The sequence below is a fragment of the Pygocentrus nattereri genome, chromosome 24 (assembly GCF_015220715.1).
Source record: "Pygocentrus nattereri isolate fPygNat1 chromosome 24, fPygNat1.pri, whole genome shotgun sequence".
Taxonomy (NCBI): Eukaryota; Metazoa; Chordata; class Actinopteri; order Characiformes; family Serrasalmidae; genus Pygocentrus; species Pygocentrus nattereri.
This window is the reverse complement of record NC_051234.1, coordinates 11,715,479-11,724,167: the sequence shown is the minus strand read 5'-3', so window position 1 is coordinate 11,724,167 and position 8,689 is coordinate 11,715,479.

The following is an 8,689-nucleotide window of genomic DNA, read 5'->3' as shown; positions in this document are numbered from 1 at the left end:
TCTACATGTTTCTTCCAGTCCCATCTGGCCTGCATCCGTGAATCCCCCCAAGGTTGATCTTCAGTCTCTCCTCTTGCTCTGCCTCTAACCAAGCACCATCACTCAAGCTCTCACCCAGTGCCTTTTGACCTCCACTTGCAGATGCTAAAAGGCACAGACTTCTGTCTTTCCTCAATGCTCTGCCCCTTTGCTGGCTCATTCACTCCCTGCACAACTGATGCTGATGAATCTCCCTATTACTAAAATGCTGAAATCTGTGACATCATCCCACTCTACCTATCAGAAGTCTGCCTTACCACATTACTGATTCTGTTTAACTGGTCTATGTATCATATGACCTAGTTAGGATGGTTTATAAGCCCAGGCTTTTAGCATTAGACTTTGTGAGGTATTACTTCTGTTTAGAGCTGCTGAGTGCTCGTTTCCTAGTGTTTGTATCCCACGCCGGCTCAGATCTTCTTCACTGTTTTTGGCTTTGTTTGCCTGATCTTGTTTATTTTATTCATCTATGTTTGTAGTTTCTCTCTATTGGATTTGACCCTTGTCTATTTTCTGCTGATGACTTTGGATAACGGTCTGACTAGTAAAGCTTCTTTTACTCTTTTTATCTGCAAGCATCTAAATGATTGTCACAGTACACAATTCTATTACATTCTTTTTAAAAAGAATTATGTGACAGCCTTTGTGTCAAAGTATTAGGCATTGTAAAATGCAGCCTAATATCATTTGTGGAAGGTGGACAGAGGAAGACGAAAGTATAATTGGTTGTCATCAGCATAGCAGTAGTGAGCTTATCTAGTAATTTTGTGTGGAAGGAGAATAAAAGTGGGCCAAGAACTGAACCCTGAGGGACTCCATTAGTCAGGTATGTATGTGGAGGATGGAGAGATAGCTATGCCAGAACAGTCCGAGCAATGTCTTTCAACACGAGTCAAATAACATAGACCTGAAATATTTAAGAAATGATGTCTGAAGCTGGAAAATACCTTCAGAAACAAATTTAGAAATTGCGTTTACAGAAATGTGATGCAAGTGTTGTCATGTGTACCTGACTCCAAGCAGTTTACATACTTTATATAATTGGAAGTTAACATGCTTCCATTTGTTTATACACTGCTCAAAAAATAAAGGGAACACTCAAATAACATCCTAGATCCGAATGAATGAAATATTCTTATTGAATACTTTATTCTGTACAAAGTTGAATGTGCCGACAACAAAATCACAAAAAAAAAACAAAAAAAAAACAAAAAAACCCAACAATGGAAATCAAATTTATTAACCAATGGAGGCCTGGATTTGGAGTCACACACAAAATTAAAGTGGAAAAACACACTACAGGCTGATACAACTTTGATGTGATGTCCTTAAAACAAGTCAAAATGAGGCTCAGTATTGTGTGTGGCCTCCACGTGCCTGTATGACCTCCCTACAATGCCTGGTCATGCTCCTGATGAGGTGACAGATGGTCTCCTGAGGGATCTCCTCCCAGACCTGGACTAAAGCATCCGCCAACTCCTGGACAGTCTGTGGTGCAATGTGGCGTTGGTGGATGGAGCAAGACATGATGTCCCAGATGTGCTCAATCGGATTCAGGTCTGGGGAACGGGCGGGCTAGTCCATAGCTTCAGTGCCTTCATCTTGCAGGAACTGCTGACACACTCCAGCCACATGAGGCACATGAGCTGCATTGTCCTGCATTAGGAGGAACCCAGGGCCAACCGCACCAGCATATGGTCTCACAAGGGGTCTGAGGATCTCATCTTGGTACCTAATGGCAGTCAGGCTACCTCTGGCGAGCACATGGAGGGCTATGCGGCCCTCCAAAGAAATGCCACCCCACACCATTACTGACCCACTGCCAAACCGGTCATGCTGAAGGATGTTGCAGGCAGCAGATCACTCTCCACGGCGTCTCCAGACTCTGTCACGTCTGTCACATGTGCTCAGTGTGAACCTGCTTTCATCTGTGAAGAGCACAGGGCACCAGTGGCGAATTTGCCAAACCTGGTGTTCTCTGGCAAATGCCAAGCGTCCTGCATGGTGTTGGGCTGTGAGCACAACCCCCATCTGTGGACGTTGGGCCCTCATGAAAGCACCACCAACATTCAAAAGTGACCAAAACATCAGCCAGAAAGCAGAAAGGTACTGAGAAGTGGTCTGTGGTCTCCACAGAGTGTGTCTTGCTAATCGCCAATAATTTCCACCTGTTGTCTATTCCATTTGCACAACAGCTGTGAAATTGATTGTCAATCAGTGTTGCTTCCTAAGTGGACAGCTTGATTTCACAGAAGTTTGATTTACTTGGAGTTATATTGTGTTGTTTAAGTGTTCCCTTTATTTTTTTGAGCAGTGTACTTCCATTTTACAGTTATACATAGAAAAAACATTCTATCACCATGGGTTGCTGTTTCCGCTGTTGAGTAAAGGTGTTTCCTTTCAGCGCCATCTCAGCTCCTTTGATCCTCTCTAGACAGCAGTCTCCTCAGTTAGTGATGTTGATGGAGGTCACTGTGTACTCATCCAGGAGGTCCACCCTACACCAGGGGTTTTCTTGTGTCTCATTGGCAGTGCACGACCCGAGGTTATAGTTTAAATCAATATTTCCATCTATAGCGCTGTAGGCATCACCAAATGCTGCATAGGGGTTATTAACCAAGCATGACTGTGTGGCTTGTCCGTAGAAAGTGAGGTTTTTGGCTGGAATGAACAAAGCAGTGCAGATGGGGTCAGTTGTACATCAACACAATAATTCTGTTTTAATATTTCTGGTTACTTGCCATATATTTTTTAATGATCTATTACGCTTGAATTTGTTTATGAACATTATTCGCCAATTCATTAATGTTTTCTCTAGTTATTTTCATTTCTTTGTAATGTGTGACTGTTCCTGGACAGAAACAAAAACTATTGCTGGACTTCCCAGCAGGCCAACCCTCTTACTGAGTAATTGACTGACCAGTCTTGTTAAAACATGCTCACCTGAAAAAAGCACTAGGTGGTGCTATACACCAATAAATGCCACACCTTTCCAACACTAATGACAAACTGATTAGAAGAGAGACGAAATGCATCCATGAGTCTTGCGATAATGAAAACCAAATGACTGGTGAAATAACAGCACTGAGTGGTTCTGTTTGAGTTTAAACTGTGTGACTTTTGGGAATTTTTCCTGGATCAGAGAATTTCTGGTGAGCCGTAAACTGGCACTGACTGCAGGCCTTGAACACCACTGCTATCACATAGTCCCATGTTAATGTACTGTATAAGGAAGGTTACCTGATTTACTTCAACACTTATTAAACATTTTGCCTATTATGATTCTTATTAGAATTATTATTATTGTTATTATTATATGCAGTCATGTTATGCTGTATGGCCAATAAATGTAACTGTATAATCATTCTAAAATTATAGATAATTCTAAAGATCATTTTAATAAATCTATAAACAATTCCTCCACCCAGATGTGAAAAAACATCACACATATTTTGAAATAATAAATATTTATATTTTAAGCTATACTGATTCCATACACCCTGTCTGGTCTCCAGGACATTTTATTTTACTGTTCTGTTTTAAAACATTAGATTATGAAAAGAGAATTATTTAAGGTTCACAATCAGAACGTAAAACCACTGGTGTACCTTTGAGGGAACATTTACTTTGTTTGTACCTTGATGAACAAAAATTGTGCCTACACAGAACCTTTATTTCTAACAGTGTAGGCATAGTCATTGAGATAAGGGGAGGACAAGTATTTGACCAGTTCATTTGCAAAAAACAATAAACACCATCCATAAAAAAGAAAACAGGCTGACTGTGGTGGTTTATTCTTAACATATAGCACTTTCTGAACCTTGAAATATGTCACAAAAGCCTTTATTGTCCAATTTCAAGGCAATAAATACATCCAGTGCACAGCATTCAGGTCAGGTGGCATAACATTGCCACCAGCTCTTTTAGGCAAAATCCTAAATAGCTACCTCCTCCCTACAAAGTGCCGCCCATCTTCTAGATGTTCAGTTGTCTTGCAGTTTTCAGCTCTTTCCTTGCTTTTGTAAAATATTGCATGTAGAAGAAATTTGCCTCACAAAATGGCTTTGTTTAACTTTAAAAGATGAAATGACCATTGGAGTTATCTGCTGTAGCCAAAAACCAAAATTTTAAATGAAATTAATTTTCAATAACGTTTAATTTAGTAAGTTACCTGTATTTTCACTTAATCAAAATAAACCAACTTCAGTTTGAAAATTATTTGGAATGGACAATAAAAATAAAAAAAATCCAAATGGAGGTATCTGTTTTTGCTAAATAACTCTTCATATACAAGTCATCTTTTATTGGAACCTTTCATGAAAACAAAGCACGATCATTTCAGATGCAGAAAACATGAAGCCATAACAGACGTGTCCATATTCATAATCAACCTCCACCAAATGAAACACTATATCTAAATGACACATGAGAACAGTTAACCAGGGTCTAGTCTTCTTCTTCTTCTTCTTCTTTCGGCTGCTCCCTTTAGGGGTCGCCACAGCGGATCATCTGCCTCCATCTTGCCCTATCCACTGCCTCCTCTACTTTCACACCAACCATCTCCATGTCCACCTTGTCCACATCCATAAACCTTCTCTGAGGTCTACCTCTTCTCCTTCTACCCGGCAGCTCCATCTCCAACATTCTTTGCCCAATATATCCACTATTCCTCCTCAACACATGTCCAAACCATCTCAACCTGGCCTCTCTGGCTTTTTCTCCAACCTGCTCCACCTTCACTGTCCCTCTGATCCGCTCATTCCTAATCTTGTCCATCCTCATCACTCCCAACGAAAATGTCAGCATCTTCATCTCCGCCACCTCCAGCTTAGCCTCCTGTCTTTTAGACAGAGCCACAGTCTCCAAACCATACATCATAGCAGGACGCACTACTGTCTTGTAAACCTTCCCTTTCACTCTTGCTGCTATCCTTCTGTCACACATCAGCCCTGACACCCATCTCCACCCACTCCATCCTGCCTGCACCCTCTTCCTCACCTCTTTTCTACACTGTCCATTGCTCTGGATGGTTGACCCAAGATATTTGAAGTCATCTACCTTTATGCCCTCTACTCCTTGCATCTTCACCTTTCCACCTGCCTCCCTCTCATTCACACACATGTATTCCGTCTTGTCTCTACTGACCTTCATTCCTCTCCTCTCCAGTGCAAACCTCCACCTCTCCAGATTCTCTTCCACCTGCTCTCTACTCTCACCACAGATTACAATGTCATCTGCAAACGTCATGGTCCATGGAGCCTCCTGCCTGACCTCATCTGTCAACCTGTCCATCAACTACAAAGATTACAAATCAGCTCTACTTGTGTTTACCAGTCCAGTACCCAAAGAGGATGACAAATTTCCCTGTTTTTGAGTAAAAGAAGCTGGTTTTGGTCAGGTTTTTTTTTTCTTCTTCTTTGAAATCCAGTTTCTCCGTGTTACAACACAGAGTGTGTGTGCAGCGTGCACTGGAACTAGTGTGAGTGCAGCAGACACCAGATGGCGAGCCAACCCCTGGATTTTGTGCCTATTAACAGCTAAAAGCTGAACCTGTTCCTCCTATACGGTAGGACCTGGACTGCTTGAGAACAATTAGAGTATCGGAAAAAGGCGAGAGACCACATTAATCTCAAGGAGAGACAAGGACCCTGTGATTTTTTTCTTTTTCTTTTTTTTAAAACCTGGAACATTTTTTGACAGGACTGTCCTGAGAGCTTGAACAAAATATTAAGTGAAGTGTAATTCACTGAATAGACTGAACCAAGAATTTCTTTTCCTTCCTGTTTTATTTATTCCAGTGTGTTCATTGTTATTCCCGTGTGTTCAAATCTATTTGTGTTAAAGGGTGTTATGTAAATTGTCATTGGTCATTTGAAACCCTAAGTAAGGGAAGTTAGCAGTCCTCTCTCAGTTGCAAAAGACAAAGTTTTGATTTTATTTTGTTACTTTATTGAATTTATTGAATTGTTGTATTCACAAGGATTGCTAAAGAGTTGGCTATGTGAATGGATCCTGGAAAACCTAGCAAGAAGGAAAATAGGTTAATTGACAATATTCAACCTAAATAAGAAAAAAATACAATTGATAACTGCAAACGTAGATATACTTACCTTTTAACCTGCAAACCAAAGAAAATCCACAGTCACACTAAATAAGCAGATAATTAATTAGAAAGAAATGACCATATTGACCTAAACTTATTGTGAATTAACTGAATTAAACTAACACAAATAAACCCATAATTAATAAAACCTCAACCATTAACTAAACTTGAACTAATACATACTAAATAAAGAACTATAAGGATTATAACCATAATGTAAAATTTTATATATATAAATGCAACTGATTGTTTTTTTTTTTCCTGATAACCAAAGATCTGTGCCAACTGGGCATTCATGTCTGTCAATTTATTTTTGTTTACTAAACACCAAAGTAATCTTTTTACGTGTGTGTCTCTGGTCATTTACAGTTGCACCACTCCCAACAGCCCTAGAACTGGTCCATTAGCATAACCATTTGTGATAGGCCTTGCACACAAGTGTTACATATATTACAGAAAACATAAAGAAGTGTAACGCAACAGAATGATGCAGACGCCCGCAGATAAAAAGTGAACGAGAGGCTTTACTAGTGCAAACAGAATCCGCAATCGTAGTCAGGTCACAGGCAATGGTCAAATCCAGAAAAGACAATGTACACAAAAACAAAACATAACCAGGCGAAAAGTCCAAAAGGGATCAGGCAAAAGGCAGGTCAAAAACGGGTCAGAACAGGAATAAAGAGTTAGAAATAACACTGAGTAGCTCTGTGAAACAACGCAATACCTCACAATGAGACTATCTACAAGCCTGGCCTTTGATCTTGAACTAATGAACAAGTGTAACTGATTGGAGTGTGACAGTGAGGCTGGAGGAACCAAAGACCTGGGACAGAGTCAGGACCACAGAGGGAGTCAGGGCTAGGGACAGAGTCAAGAGCAAAGATGGAATCAAGCCCAGAGATGCAGTCAATACAAGAGACAGAGTCAGCATGACACCCAGGGTCAGGATCAAAGATGGAGTCAGGATAAGAGATGATCAGGACCAGAGACAGAATTAGGACCAGAGACTGTGTCAGGATCAGGATCAGGGATGAAGTCAGGGCCAGAGACAGAATCAGGATGAGACACAGAGTCATGACCAGAAACAGAGTTAGGAAAAAAGATGGAGTCAGGATGGGAGAGAATCGGGGTCAGACATGAGGTCAAGACTAAAGATGGAATCAGGACCTGAGACAGCAGAGATGGAGTCAGGACCAGAAATAGTCAGGATGAAAGACAGAGTCAGGACCTGAGATGGAATCAGGGTCAGAATCAGGTCAGGATTAAATTTAAGGTTAGGGATGTTTGCACTTGCTCTGCTTTGAGCTAAACTGCTCACAAGTGGCAGCTGTTCAAAACATGGTGTACATTTTCATTTGTAGCAGTGATGTGTTGTTTCTTTTATCTAAAAAATATGCAGAGGTTTGAATCAGGAACAAGATCAGGACAGAGAGATAACAAAGTGATAGAAACTGAATGACTGTCAGAATTTGCTCTGGGGAATGCAGAAACAGGGAACCAGGATCTAGTAACAAAACGAAGAAGTTTAAGACAAACTTTCCTCTCATTTGCAAAGAAGTATAACATGCTATGTTACAAAAACACAAAGAAACATAAACCAAAGTCAGGCCTAGAGACAGAGTCATGATGAAAGATGGTGTCTGGACCAGAGACAAAGTCAGGACCAGAGACAGAGTTAGGGCCAGAGATAGAGTCAGGACTAAAGACAGAGTCAAGACCAGAGACAGTCAGGATGAGAGATGGTGTCTTCTTTCAGATTTATTTTGGGAGGAAAACAAGCTCACACTGATGACATAGGCACTAAGAGATTTTGATTGGCTGATATGTTTTGTTTGACAGTCGTGACTTGGCAAAATCAGGACATGCCCACTCGTTCTGTCCAAAACTATGTTTACTATGTAGGGCAATATTTTGGGGTTCTGCAAGTAGTTTGTAGTGATGTCTGAAAACATAGTGGACAATATCCTGTGCACTTAAACAATCGTACAGTGCACCACAATAAGTAGTGTACTTTGCACTAAAGGGTTCTTTGCAATGTGAAAGCGTCCTTTAGGATGACAGAGAGTGTGTTCAATATGGTTCTATATAGAACCTTTTTGAAAAGGGTCTATATAACACCAAAAATGGTTCTTGTAAAGAAAGTTGTAACTTACCTGATCTGAAGTCTCTTGTGTGTCAGCCTCGAAAAGTGCATTCAGTGTTTATGTTCTACATATATAAAGTGCCACAAGTTAGTAGGACATGGGGCATTTTGCTATGAATACAGGCCGAGAGAAGAGCTTGATTTTTGTTCAAATGTACACTTAACTGAAACCAAATCTTCAGTGACCATCTGTTCAATAGGTTATTTGTGTCCACCCTCCTCCCCCTGTCTTTCCGGAAGATCTTCCCTTATTCAAGGCAAAATCGTATTCCAAATTAAGGTGGAAAAGGCTAGATACTATGTGGCTTGTTAGAACAGATGTGTGTAGTGCTCTGTATAAAATATTAATCAAGAACCTATAGATCTAAGCATCTAAGGACACTTTGACTAGTCTCTAGACTAAA